This window comes from Lepisma saccharinum, chromosome 6, assembly GCF_977018435.1.
Source record: "Lepisma saccharinum chromosome 6, izLepSacc3.1, whole genome shotgun sequence".
NCBI classification, from domain to species: domain Eukaryota; kingdom Metazoa; phylum Arthropoda; class Insecta; order Zygentoma; family Lepismatidae; genus Lepisma; species Lepisma saccharinum.
In genome coordinates this window covers 28,015,528-28,028,727 of record NC_139234.1, presented here as the reverse complement: position 1 = coordinate 28,028,727, position 13,200 = coordinate 28,015,528, and the positions used below count along the sequence as shown (strand labels likewise).

General features: G+C 41.5%; 1 non-coding gene across 1 annotated transcript; it reads left to right on the top strand.

Annotated features, from left to right (window-relative positions):
• The first annotated feature begins 12,919 nt into the window (after window positions 1–12,919).
• TRNAT-AGU (transfer RNA threonine (anticodon AGU)) lies at window positions 12,920–12,991 on the top strand. The gene has a single exon. It is a non-coding gene; the product is annotated as a tRNA-Thr (tRNA).
• The last annotated feature ends 209 nt before the right edge of the window (window positions 12,992–13,200 follow it).

Here is a 13,200-nt window from a genome sequence, read left to right as displayed (position 1 = left end):
TTTCCCTCCATGAACATGTATCTTGCTCTCATGCTTCCAAGCGTGTCGGCGAGGCACACTATAGTGGGTATTGCTCTATTTGATTTCGTAAGAAGCAGACAACGGAAAATATCTTTTCGGAGAGGCCGTGCGGTTCGGGGCGTACCAGTAGGCAACCGAGGTGGCTAAATATTCTCGTGGTTTCTCTGATAGTGTAGTCGTTAACGCTATCGACTTGTGATAAAAAGTTCCAATGTTAAAGCCGTATCCAAGGAGTTCGGGGTTCAAGTCCTTGTGGAGGCTCACTGCAGTGTGGTTCGGATCGCGCTATAAACTGGTGACGGATCCAGGACCGGTAGTCGGTTAAACTGTCAACCCACAGCATAAAATAACTTTTGAAAGATTCCCGGACACAATATTTCAGTGCAATATTTGCATTTCCTCCCACTGTTTGAGCACTTGGGTCTATTTGCGAGGATAAGGCTGAACGATGAATGAATATTTTATTTTATTTTTGTGCGAGCCATAGGCTGTAAGCACTACATATTTTTGATTTTTCTACATTATTTTGTTACATTTAGTTTTCTTTTAAGCTGTCTCTTACTTTGTCCCCTATATACACATTTCTCCCCTCCCTCGGCAGTTCTTCTTCCGGTCTTTCTTCCTTCTTCCTCGCCCCACTTCTCTCTTTCCTGCACTCTCACCAAAACACGCATACATTTTACTTTATACACACTTACACTATAAAGATGGCCCGCCTGGAGCATGATCACTCATTTCGCTACCTTCCCTAATAGCTTTCCCCCGCCGTTCTCTTACTTCTCCCAGGCATTTCCCCACTTGCTACCCCGCTTCCTTTATCTTTATTCTGTCGTCTACCACTTCTATCACCTCCCTCCCTGTTAAGTTTTTCATCCATTTGTCCCTTAGGTCACGTGTAGAAGGGCAGTTCAGTAGGATATGCTTGTCAGTCTCCTCCCCCTAGCACAAAGGACATATCGTTTCCCCCGCTTCGTTTCTCGTTCTTAGTAGTTTCCATCCCCCTAATCTGAACCATGACAGCGCGTCTCTTTCCTTTTTTCCCACAACCTGGATATATTTCGCTTTCCCCCATTCTCTTACTCTTAGCTGTTCCCTGATTGAGGTCTTTGTTTGGCAGTCTGCTATTATTTCTTGTCTGTCTATGTCGAGTAACCTGTCCCTGATTTGATTTTCTGTTGAGATGCCCCCCTTCCTCCCTCCTCCCATACCCAACCCATTCCGCTATTATATAAGATATTTTTTACTTCCAAACCCCAGCTGTAAACGTTTTCCTCCCTTGTCTGTATTTCCAAACATTGTCCCCTCAGCGTAGTTTGGCCCTCTTGTGATAATCGCATCCAATATTTAACAACCCTCATCCGTGCTTGTACCGCGTCTCTGTTCAGGCCCAATTCCTTGAGAATTCCACAGTTGGCCGTGCCGCTGCTTACGCACATTACTCTCTTATAAAATTCTGTTTGTATGCCAATTATTGTGTTGTTCCCCCTTAACCCCCAGAGTTCTACTCCATACTTTAATGTACTTAATACTATTGATGAATAGAGGTTTTGAATAACAGGGAAAGGTATTTGAGGTGCCTTCTTTATTGTCCTTATGACTTGTTCTATTGCAAATTTTGTTTTAGGTTTTCTTGCCCTTACGTGGTGTGTCCAACTCCCTGTCATGGAGAGTGTTGCCCCCAGGTATGTGAAGTTTTTAACCCGCTCGATTAAATCCTCCCCGTATGTCCATTTCTCCTGTCTGCTAAATATGTAGCCATTTTTGAAAGCAATGATTTTTGTTCCTTTTAATGTTTACCTTCATTTTATATTTGATGCACCCCTCATATATGCTATATATGCCCCTTTGAAGACCCTCTATTGTCTCGGACAAGATGACTATGTCGTCTGCATACAAAAGGACTGGTATACTTTGCACTCCTATACATGGGATAGAATCCTGGTCCATTTTAATTTCATGCGCTACCCAATCTATGAACAGTGAAAATAGCACTGGTGATAGGATGCATCCTTGTTTGAGTCCCCTGAGCGAAGGCTGCAGTGCCGAGACTTGATTTCCTTCGCATCTTACTCCGAATTCTACCCTCACATATAGTGCTTGCAGTGCTCTGATCATGCGCGCGGACATTCCCTTCTCATACAATTCTCCGGACAAAATATCCCTATGAACTTTGTCGAATCCTTTTTCAAAATCAATGAAACATGCGTATAATTTCCCCCGCTTCTGTTTTATTTTCCTCTGTACGAGTGTTTGAAATATGAATATATTGTCTAACGTGCTGTACCCTTTCCTGAAGCCCGCTTGTAGTGGTGAGATTTTGTCGAATATTTCTGTCCATTTCTGGATCCTACGGTTTAAGATGTGTGTGTAAATTTTACTCCATATAGGTAATAAAGAAATGCCCCTGAAATTGTTTGCGTCATTTCTGTCCCCTTTCCCTTTATAAATAGGACAGATTATGGAGCTTGCCCAGTCGATCGGAAAGTACCCCTCTTTAAAAATCTTGTCCATTAATTTGCTTTGTGCTTACACCATATGAATGTCAGTTTCGTTGGCTTGGATAATAGTGATCAACAGATACTAAAGAGGCATGGGAGTCACCACAATCTCTTGGGAAGGGGGGGTTAGGCCACTTATAAAAAAAAATCAATAGCAGAAATAGTACTGATAATATCAATAATCATGATTCTTATTATTATAAAATAATAGCTATTCATCCATCCATCCCTGTGGCTCTACAGCCCCTGTAAGGTCTTGACCTCCTCCACAATGGACTGCCAGACGGGCCTATCTTTTGCTGTCTTCCTCCATCCTTTCACTTCCAGCTTCCTTAGATCTTCCTCAGCCTCCTGCAGCCACCTCTTCCTTTGCCTTCCTACCCTTCTTCTTCCCTCTGCTCTTTCATACATTAATTTTCTCACACACCTTATTTTCTCCATTCTTTCCACATGTCCTAACCATCTTAGACGCATACTCTTGATTTCATTCACAATATCTGGCTGCTGATATAGGTCCTCGAGTTCTTTGTTTATTTTTATACGCCAGAGTCCACTGGTCCATATATTTTCCTTACGATTTTCCGTTCCCATACGAGTAGGCATTTCTCATCTTGTGCTGTTAGACACCATGCTTCTGCTCCGTATGTAACTGTGGGTCTTCTTACAGTCTTGTAGAGACTTATCTTGAGATGTTTAGATATGCTCTTTGATCTGAATAACTTGCAAGAGGGAAAATAGCATCTATTGCCTGCAGCTATTCTGTTGTTTATCTCTGCACTTATATTATTTGTATCTGTTAAGATTGTCCCTAGATATTTGAACTTCTCAACCAACTACAAGGTCATGCAACCACTAGGTGGGGAAATAATAACCCACTTTATTATTACTGTATTCTTGTGAAGATTTTTCCACCAGATAAGTGAATATCCAGCACGACTGTTTTTCATTATAGCCTATTCTTATATTTCATACAGTTAGTGTACTGAAAAGCATAGCATTTATATATTGCACATTTCGTTAAAAATAATAAAACTTAGTGGAACATTTTAGTAATAAAGTTAACGTTCTTTGGCCTCTCACATAACACTCTGATTATAAGAATATTGAAAACTTTAATCTTTGATGAAAAAATTGAATATGGAAATATAACCTGGTTTCTGTATTTTTATAACTTTTTTTATTTTCGTTCTAACGCAATTTTTACTTTGGCTATTCTGTTCAAATACTAACTATGCTTCCTTCTGTTATTAACAATAGCAAGATTTCTGCTTTTCTGTAACTTGGAACGAAAGATGTAAATTTCCAGCAGTTGGTGTCTACGGACAAATGTCCATACTATGAACACGAACTCTGAACTTTTGGTGTTAATATCGTGAGTTAATCATTCAACTCAACGCACTCTGCTACCGAGGTGGCTCCCATCAATTTAAAGCGTGGGTTCAATCTCCATTAGCCTTTCTGTGAATAAAATCGACTTGTTAGGTGACAGAGCAGTAGGGGAAAGCTCCGGAAGTAAGGGTTGGATAAATCACCGCGAATGTGGAGAGCCATGGTCTCTCCTATGAAACCAACCCTGAGAAAACCTCGTAAGTGGAAACGGCCCTGAAAATTGATCACGGAGGACCTGAACCAAGGGACGGGTGGCGGGGTTTGGCGGAAGAGAGGTTCTGTGAATATGGGTCAAACTAAAGCTCTTGCGGAGAGATACTCGACCATGATTCGGAAGTGGGGAAAGAACCCCTTTTTAGGGCCATCATCGTGAAGGTACCGCAGAAAGTACAAAAAATCGAGAGTCAGCCTCCGTAGCGATTTGGTCAGTATAACACCTTACTAAACAATAGGTTCCAAGTTCGAACCCTCGTTAAAGCATGGTATCACTGTTTGCCCCATCATCCATTCATCATTCATTGTTGCGATTGACACAAGGGGTAGAAAAGCCACGTGAAAAAACGAATTTTCATCTTTCCCTTTCCTGTTGTCTAGACTGATAATTTCGTGGTACGATAAGCCTATTTTCTGCCACAGATATCTGGACTAGGGATGGCCAAATCCGGATAAAATTTTATCTGTTTATTTTAACTGTTTATGAAAAAATTGTTGTTTCCATTGATGTTTTTCTACGCCCTTTCTCTACGCGTGTGTTGATCGACTTTTGATCTCGGCGCCGAAGTTCTCTCTTTCGAATACTGGCCTGGCTGTTCCTTGCCAGTCTCCCTTCATCTATTTTAGTTAATCATCACTCAGCCTCATCGTCGCGATCAATCAATAGCGATCAAAATAACAAAAGTACAAATATGAACGTTCTGTATTGACTTGGGTAATTATGTATACTGCTGCATCACATCACATGTTATTCAGAGGCGCAACCACGAATTTTTGTCTGGGTGGGGGGCAGTACCAGGATAAATGTACCAATAATAAAAATAATAATAATGTAAATAATAATAATAATTACTTTAATAATCATAAAGCTAATAATACTAGTGTTATTATTATAACATTGTTATTATTATTGTTATTATTGATTTGCTTTATTTTACTTCGCTTCTTGTGCAACTTTTAGCTAATTTGCGAAGATGGGGATGAGTGATGATATGGTGAAATTGATGAATGAACACTCGCAAACATCCATGCCGAAGTTGGGATTCGAACCCGGAACGAACATTATTATTATTATTATTACCAGGCTGTCCCAGAAGTCCTGCACCATCATCACACTGAGCTCCACGATGTGAAGTTTGCGAGGGTAGGTGGCACCACCGGTGAGAGGCTGTTGGCAGGCATAGAGGACAGGTTCGTGGGATCAAGTGAAGGCATGCACTACATGTGTAGCGAGTGTTCCCGTGAAGTTAAATTGGGCACGATGAGTGAGGACCAAATTGCAATTCGTGCAGTGCTACGTTTTTTATGGAAAAAAACTACTAACAGCAAAAGCGGCAGCGGAAGAAATTTGTCGTGTGGAGAACGAAGAAGTGGTGAATCGATCGACAGCTTTCCGTTGATTTAAAACATTCGCTTCAGGTGATCTACGCCTCGCGGAAAAGCCCCGCACGGGCTGACCTCCGATGGACATTAACGAGTCTCTGGAGGATGCTGTGAATGTTACACCACAATCCAGCACACGAGTGTTAGCAAGACTGGTTGGGGCATCCAAATCGACAGTAACCGTTGCTTGCATGACATGGATTACACCAATAAACAGCCCCGACAAAGTCCTCACGAGCTGACGGAGGTGCAGGCCCAGCGCAGAGTTGCAATTTGCCAGACATTGCTACAAAACCCACGTGATCTTCGTTTTTGGAGACAGGAGATGAGAAATGGCTGTTTCTGAAAAACCCTGATACACGTAAACAGTGGGTGAAAAGAGAATAGAGGGCCATCGCCCATGTGAAACAGGACAGATTTGGGAATAAGCTCATGCTGAGAGTGTGGTAGAATATTGACAAGATTCTCCATTATGAGTTTTTTCCAGAAGGTCGTGCTGTAACAGGTGAACTGTGTTCTGAACAATTACGCCGAGTGTATGCTATTCTGATCGAGAAATACCCGGCATTAACGAGGAGGAAGAGGTTGCTGCTGCAAATTGACAATGCTCCGAGTCACCGGTTTCAAAGAAAGACCAACACCCTGGCTGAGCTTGAAGGGTTTGAGTTGTTACCTCATCCCGCCTATAGTCTGGATGTTGCAACATCGGATTACGGTTTGTTTCGCTCTCTCCCACATTTCCTGTGTGGTCGGAACTTCAATTCATATGATGAGGTAAATTCTGCCTGTCGCGAGTTTTTCAATTCTAAACCTGCCACCTGGTATCGCCATCAGATTGAACTCTTGTCGCAGAGATGGGTAAAGATAATCGAGCATGGAGGCCTGTACTTTGCTGAATAAAGTCTGTCTTTGTTTCTGATATTCTGTGTGTCATTTTCCGCCTTGTATGGTGCAGGACTTCTGGGACAGCCTGGTAGTAGTATTAGTAGTATCAAAGACGTTATTATCCTCGTAAATTATGCAAAAAAGGGGTAGAAGTTGGTGCTAAAGCATTTGTGTTCGTACAAACTATTTGAATTATTTTTTCAATACGTTCAATTTCACATTAATAATGGAAAACGCAAACTATTTTTGAAAGACAGAAAGTGCTTGATAAATGCTTTCCAAATATAGTTCTTTTTTTACATTAACATGTAAAACTTTCATGCACGATATGTTTCACATATATGCAACATGGAGCGACGTGGATAATAAATTGTGTATGTATTCAAAGTGTCTTTAATACATATTATATACAACATATTTTATTAAAATACATTACACAACCTATTCATCCATCTCACAACATCCAACAGCAAAAAATACATAAATTGTCAGCCGGCCTTCGTGGCGGAGTGGTTTAGAACATCGCGTTACGACGCCAGGGGTCCCGGGTTCGGATCCTGGCCTGAGCATGGATGTTTGTGAGTGTTCATTAATCACTTTCATCTTATTATCACTCATCCCCATCTTCGCAAATTAGCCAAACGTGGCACAAGACACGAAGTATAATAAAGCAAATCAATCAACCAATACATAAATTGTTCCAAATGTGCACACAACAATTGTTTATGCGTTAAGAACAAAATCAATTATTTCTCTGTCTGGTAATTTACAATGCATAAGAGAGAAGATCGCGAACGTGCGAGCGAAGCGAGCAAGAAAATGTTTGGATCCAATTTTTTTGCAGGCTGAAATCAATATTGATTTAATAGGGCGCAAATAATTTCACGGGACGCCAATGCATTCTCTCTTTTACAACTTTTGTGCCTCCCCGATGGTGTAATGGTAACATCGTCGCCGTGTGATCAAGGGGTCACGGATTCGATACCCGGTGGAGGCCCAGTGGTTTGGTTCCCAATTTAAACTGTAGGTCCAGTCCCGATTAGCCTTTCTGTGCTTAAAGTGGACTTACAACCACAAATGAATCATCTTACAACTTATTTTCATTTAGATCATTCGGCGCCCAGGACCGACTCCCGCTGCTACCTAGCTACGGTTCTGAACTTGATAAGGCTAAGAAAAATAGGCATTGCGAGCGAAGCGAGCAAGACAATATTTTGAAAAGTATTTTTATTTGCATAAAATTTGAAGTTCTGGGCGGTAATTGCCCCCTGCAGGTACACTTGGCTGTCAATGTTTGTCCCCTTGACCTCTCTAGACCTCATATAGGTCCAAGGTGCCCCCCCCCCCCCCGTGTGTTATTAGTTTGTTCTTTGTCTTGTGAACATTCTTGTCTTATTGTAAGTACTTTCTGTTATTCTTTCAGGTGAGTACAGCCAGTGGTGGACGTTGTTAAGAGCAATCGTAAGTGAAATATGAGCTGTTCAATGCATGCGGATCCTATTCACTAAGGATCAGGTAATATAGAGGGTGAGTCGAAAATCAGAACTCCTAAATTTGCAATGCACCTAACATGAAATTGGTGTGTTTACTAGGTATCATAGCATTGGCGAAGTAAGGGAGGAGGCCCGAATGGGGCTAATAATTTATGAATCAACATAAAGGCAAATAGACTTCTCAAATGTGTAGATCTAGCAACATTCGTCGTCAGGTCAGGGTCACATCAAGGCCATGCGTCGTCGCAAAGTTGCCCCCTTCTCTCTATGTCTGGAACTCAAGACTATTTCTCAGGGCTGATTGGGATGTGCTTGATTTCTAGATTTTGTGATCGCCCTTCTTTAACGTTTATAACTATGTCCACGCTGAACCTTTGGCCTCGTCTGCACCAGCAAATTCGTTGAGGAAAACTGCCTCTTCTATCGTGAATACCCTCTACATTCGGATAGTACATATTTTGATGAAGGATTTGCAGAAAATCCGTACAGTAAAATACATCATGACGATTAAAGGAACATGTGGATAACCCATAAAACGGACAAACGAGAAAACTGTCTGGATAATGCACACATATGCGGACATTTTGGATAATCCGACTATAGGATATCCGGACAATGCGGACATTCGGATAATTCGGATGTCAGAATATCCGGATATTTGAAATCCGGATAGAAAATTCTCGGATAAAATTTTATCCGAGAATTTTCTATCCGGATTTCAAATATCCGGATATTCTGACATCCGAATTATCCGAATGTCCGCATTGTCCGGATATCCTATAGTCGGATTATCCAAAATGTCCGCATATGTGTGCATTATCCAGACAGTTTTCTCGTTTGTCCGTTTTATGGGTTATCCACATGTTCCTTTAATCGTCATGATGTATTTTACTGTACGGATTTTCTGCAAATCCTTCATCAAAATATGTACTATCCGAATGTAGAGGGTATTCACGATAGAAGAGGCAGTTTTCCTCAACGAATTTGCTGGTGCAGACGAGGCCAAAGGTTCAGCGTGGACATAGTTATAAACGTTAAAGAAGGGCGATCACAAAATCTAGAAATCAAGCACATCCCAATCAGCCCTGAGAAATAGTCTTGAGTTCCAGACATAGAGAGAAGGGGGCAACTTTGCGACGACGCATGGCCTTGATGTGACCCTGACCTGACGACGAATGTTGCTAGATCTACACATTTGAGAAGTCTATTTGCCTTTATGTTGATTCATAAATTATTAGCCCCATTCGGGCCTCCTCCCTTACTTCGCCAATGCTATGATACCTAGTAAACACACCAATTTCATGTTAGGTGCATTGCAAATTTAGGAGTTCTGATTTTCGACTCACCCTCTATATTACCTGATCCTTAGTGAATAGGATCCGCATGCATTGAACAGCTCATATTTCACTTACGATTGCTCTTAACAACGTCCACCACTGGCTGTACTCACCTGAAAGAATAACAGAAAGTACTTACAATAAGACAAGAATGTTCACAAGACAAAGAACAAACTAATAACACACGGGGGGGGGGGGCACCTTGGACCTATATGAGGTCTAGAGAGGTCAAGGGGACAAACATTGACAGCCAAGTGTACCTGCAGGGGGCAATTACCGCCCAGAACTTCAAATTTTATGCAAATAAAAATACTTTTCAAAATATTGTCTTGCTCGCTTCGCTCGCAATGCCTATTTTTCTTAGCCTTATCAAGTTCAGAACCGTAGCTAGGTAGCAGCGGGAGTCGGTCCTGGGCGCCGAATGATCTAAATGAAAATAAGTTGTAAGATGATTCATTTGTGGTTGTAAGTCCACTTTAAGCACAGAAAGGCTAATCGGGACTGGACCTACAGTTTAAATTGGGAACCAAACCACTGGGCCTCCACCGGGTATCGAATCCGTGACCCCTTGATCACACGGCGACGATGTTACCATTACACCATCGGGGAGGCACAAAAGTTGTAAAAGAGAGAATGCATTGGCGTCCCGTGAAATTATTTGCGCCCTATTAAATCAATATTGATTTCAGCCTGCAAAAAAATTGGATCCAAACATTTTCTTGCTCGCTTCGCTCGCACGTTCGCGATCTTCTCTCTTATGCATTGTAAATTACCAGACAGAGAAATAATTGATTTTGTTCTTAACGCATAAACAATTGTTGTGTGCACATTTGGAACAATTTATGTATTGGTTGATTGATTTGCTTTATTATACTTCGTGTCTTGTGCCACGTTTGGCTAATTTGCGAAGATGGGGATGAGTGATAATAAGATGAAAGTGATTAATGAACACTCACAAACATCCATGCTCAGGCCAGGATCCGAACCCGGGACCCCTGGCGTCGTAACGCGATGTTCTAAACCACTCCGCCACGAAGGCCGGCTGACAATTTATGTATTTTTTGCTGTTGGATGTTGTGAGATGGATGAATAGGTTGTGTAATGTATTTTAATAAAATATGTTGTATATAATATGTATTAAAGACACTTTGAATACATACACAATTTATTATCCACGTCGCTCCATGTTGCATATATGTGAAACATATCGTGCATGAAAGTTTTACATGTTAATGTAAAAAAAGAACTATATTTGGAAAGCATTTATCAAGCACTTTCTGTCTTTCAAAAATAGTTTGCGTTTTCCATTATTAATGTGAAATTGAACGTATTGAAAAAATAATTCAAATAGTTTGTACGAACACAAATGCTTTAGCACCAACTTCTACCCCTTTTTTGCATAATTTACGAGGATAATAACGTCTTTGATACTACTAATACTACTACCAGGCTGTCCCAGAAGTCCTGCACCATACAAGGCGGAAAATGACACACAGAATATCAGAAACAAAGACAGACTTTATTCAGCAAAGTACAGGCCTCCATGCTCGATTATCTTTACCCATCTCTGCGACAAGAGTTCAATCTGATGGCGATACCAGGTGGCAGGTTTAGAATTGAAAAACTCGCGACAGGCAGAATTTACCTCATCATATGAATTGAAGTTCCGACCACACAGGAAATGTGGGAGAGAGCGAAACAAACCGTAATCCGATGTTGCAACATCCAGACTATAGGCGGGATGAGGTAACAACTCAAACCCTTCAAGCTCAGCCAGGGTGTTGGTCTTTCTTTGAAACCGGTGACTCGGAGCATTGTCAATTTGCAGCAGCAACCTCTTCCTCCTCGTTAATGCCGGGTATTTCTCGATCAGAATAGCATACACTCGGCGTAATTGTTCAGAACACAGTTCACCTGTTACAGCACGACCTTCTGGAAAAAACTCATAATGGAGAATCTTGTCAATATTCTACCACACTCTCAGCATGAGCTTATTCCCAAATCTGTCCTGTTTCACATGGGCGATGGCCCTCTATTCTCTTTTCACCCACTGTTTACGTGTATCAGGGTTTTTCAGAAACAGCCATTTCTCATCTCCTGTCTCCAAAAACGAAGATCACGTGGGTTTTGTAGCAATGTCTGGCAAATTGCAACTCTGCGCTGGGCCTGCACCTCCGTCAGCTCGTGAGGACTTTGTCGGGGCTGTTTATTGGTGTAATCCATGTCATGCAAGCAACGGTTACTGTCGATTTGGATGCCCCAACCAGTCTTGCTAACACTCGTGTGCTGGATTGTGGTGTAACATTCACAGCATCCTCCAGAGACTCGTTAATGTCCATCGGAGGTCAGCCCGTGCGGGGCTTTTCCGCGAGGCGTAGATCACCTGAAGCGAATGTTTTAAATCAACGGAAAGCTGTCGATCGATTCACCACTTCTTCGTTCTCCACACGACAAATTTCTTCCGCTGCCGCTTTTGCTGTTAGTAGTTTTTTTCCATAAAAAACGTAGCACTGCACGAATTGCAATTTGGTCCTCACTCATCGTGCCCAATTTAACTTCACGGGAACACTCGCTACACATGTAGTGCATGCCTTCACTTGATCCCACGAACCTGTCCTCTATGCCTGCCAACAGCCTCTCACCGGTGGTGCCACCTACCCTCGCAAACTTCACATCGTGGAGCTCAGTGTGATGATGGTGCAGGACTTCTGGGACAGCCTGGTAATAATAATAATAATAATGTTCGTTCCGGGTTCGAATCCCAACTTCGGCATGGATGTTTGCGAGTGTTCATTCATCAATTTCACCATATCATCACTCATCCCCATCTTCGCAAATTAGCTAAAAGTTGCACAAGAAGCGAAGTAAAATAAAGCAAATCAATAATAACAATAATAATAACAATGTTATAATAATAACACTAGTATTATTAGCTTTATGATTATTAAAGTAATTATTATTATTATTTACATTATTATTATTTTTATTATTGGTACATTTATCCTGGTACTGCCCCCCACCCAGACAAAAATTCGTGGTTGCGCCTCTGAATAACATGTGATGTGATGCAGCAGTATACATAATTACCCAAGTCAATACAGAACGTTCATATTTGTACTTTTGTTATTTTGATCGCTATTGATTGATCGCGACGATGAGGCTGAGTGATGATTAACTAAAATAGATGAAGGGAGACTGGCAAGGAACAGCCAGGCCAGTATTCGAAAGAGAGAACTTCGGCGCCGAGATCAAAAGTCGATCAACACACGCGTAGAGAAAGGGCGTAGAAAAACATCAATGGAAACAACAATTTTTTCATAAACAGTTCAGTTTAATATAGAAGCAAGGTGGTTGAACCCTGACGTGTAGAGATCCAGTTCGGCAAAATATATTTAAAATATTCAAGAACAGTTAGGCCAATTTAGAATGGGTCTTTCATGTCAAGTGGGAACAAAACTACTCACTTCTTTCCACAACTGGATTCAGACCTTTGACTGCAAACAAAGAGCGGTGAAGGATTCATTAGCCCCTACACGTACAACATCTTTACACACAACCACACGTCTCTACGCTGGGAGTAATCAGGCAACGTCGAAGTCTACTGTGTTTCAAAGGCAACAGATCCCGTTGCTGTAGCACTGACAGAGACGATTCCACGCAGGTAGAACAGCGATAGCGAAAAATCAGACGAGGCCAGGCCGGCTCGGTAGCTCAGTGGTTAGAGCAATGGCACAGTATGCCAGAGACCCGGGTTCGAGTCCCGGTTGAGCCTGCATTTTTCGCTGAAAATTTCTACGTAAAAAATATTATTTAGTGCACAAAAAGTGTGAAAGAGTTGGAAATTTGTGAAAATTTCAAAGATACTGCATGAAACACTTATAACTAGCTAGATCATTCTCATTGTACAAAAAACTGCACATATTAAGTTAGAAAAATATAATTTCCCACTTAAACGAATTACAAATCATGAGATCCTATAGT